At 42.8% G+C, this 1,726-nt stretch overlaps 1 protein-coding gene across 1 annotated transcript in view; it reads left to right on the top strand.

Annotated features, from left to right (window-relative positions):
• Window positions 1-1,726, top strand: part of Fam117b (family with sequence similarity 117 member B) — a 52,726-nt gene that overhangs the window by 42,958 nt on the left and 8,042 nt on the right.

The raw sequence follows: 1,726 nt of genomic DNA, 5'->3' as shown, positions 1-1,726 counted from the left end.
ACCTCATTCTCTCTGTGGGACACACACGTCACTGTCTGTGGGACACACACGTCATTCTCTGTGGGACACACACATCACTCTGTGGGACACACTTCAGGAATTGGGGTCAGCAGGAGCTCAGAACAATTGGAGCACATCTGCCTTCGCTGAGGTGCTCGGGTGATGGTCTAGTTAGACTTTTGTTTGTATCTTTATTTTGCAGCATTTATGGTGAATATGGCTTCCTTTTATTGTGTAGCCCAGTGATTCTCAACCTTCCTAACACTGCGACCCTTTGATATAGTTCCTCGTGCTGTGATGACTTCCAGCCATAAAATTGTAATTTTGCTGCTGTTAGGAATCGTCATGGAAATGTTTTTGGAGCTAGAGGTCCATTAGGGTTGTGACCCACAGGTTGAGAACTGCTAGACTAGAGGGTTATTTTCCTGGAAAGAACTTTGTTCTTGATCATTTGACTCATTGGAATTTTATTACCTTAATATCTTTTAATTAAATGTGAAGCCTTCAATTTAGTGCCTTTTAGGATACTTCTAGCAAGGATTAACTTGCTTTATCTCAAAACAAAATGAATGTTTAAAGCAAACTGTCAGTCAAGGCTGGAAAGGTGGTCCAGTGGTTCAGAGCCTTCCATGCAGAGGACCACAGTTCAGTTCCCAGCACCTACATCATCTCTAATAACTCCAGTGGCAGGGGATGTAGGTACACAGGCAAGCAATTGGGCAACCCATACATGTGAGAATTTTTAAAAAAAATTTTAAAGTAGGAGGTACTAATACATAAAAATAAAACCAGAAGCAATTTGAATATTAAGTACAAAATCTTACCTTTTAAAAGAAACATGAGCCAGGTGGTGGGGGCTCATGCCTTTAATCCCAGCACTTGAGAGGTAGAGGTAGGTGGATCTCCAACTTCTAGGACTGCCCAGGTTACACAGAGAAATTGGGTCTCAAAAAACAAACAAAAAAAACCCCCAAAAAACAAGAAGAAAGAAATATGACTATTTTTGATCTGCCTGTATCAGAGAAGTACATTGTGCTATCCTAATTTTAGTTCTGAGTACTTAAAACCATTGTTGTGACAGTTAATTTTGATGGATTCGAGTCCTAGGCCAGCCAGGGCTTCATAGTTAGATCCTGTAAGGTGATGCTCAGTTGTGGAAGGCGGTTGACTCCCTCTGGCCTCCACATGCACCACGGACACACAGTTGAAGATAAAATCAAATCTTGGGGGGGGGCAGGGCTGGTGAGATGGCTCAGCGGTTAAGAGCACTGATGTGCTCTTCTAGAGGACCCAGGTTCCATTCCCAGCAAACCACTTGGTGGCTCACAACCATCTGTAGTGAGATCTGGTGCCCTCTTCTGGCCTGCAGGCATACATACAGGCAGAACACTGCATACATAATTTTAAAAAGGCTCAGTCGATAATGCACCAAGTATGTGAACAGGAAAACCCAGTTTGGATCCAGAGCGCCATGTAAAGGCTGCACCTCTGTTAATATGAACATTCACTTCCCACACACGTGTGCAAGGATCAGCCTTGCTGAATTTCTTCTGTTGAAGATGATGTAAAGCATTTCCTGCATTTTTGAGAGTTGATTGTTACTCTGAGTATATAATTGTCAATGCTTTGCATAAGTGCATAGCATACAATAGTAGAAGTGTGTGTGTGTGGCCATTTCAGAAATGTGTGGTCTGATGGCGTGTGCAGTGTGGAGTGTACGTGTGGT

The sequence above is a fragment of the Microtus ochrogaster genome, unplaced genomic scaffold (assembly GCF_000317375.1).
Source record: "Microtus ochrogaster isolate Prairie Vole_2 unplaced genomic scaffold, MicOch1.0 UNK8, whole genome shotgun sequence".
In the NCBI taxonomy this organism is placed as follows: domain Eukaryota; kingdom Metazoa; phylum Chordata; class Mammalia; order Rodentia; family Cricetidae; genus Microtus; species Microtus ochrogaster.
This window is presented reverse-complemented; position numbering and strand designations above follow the sequence as displayed.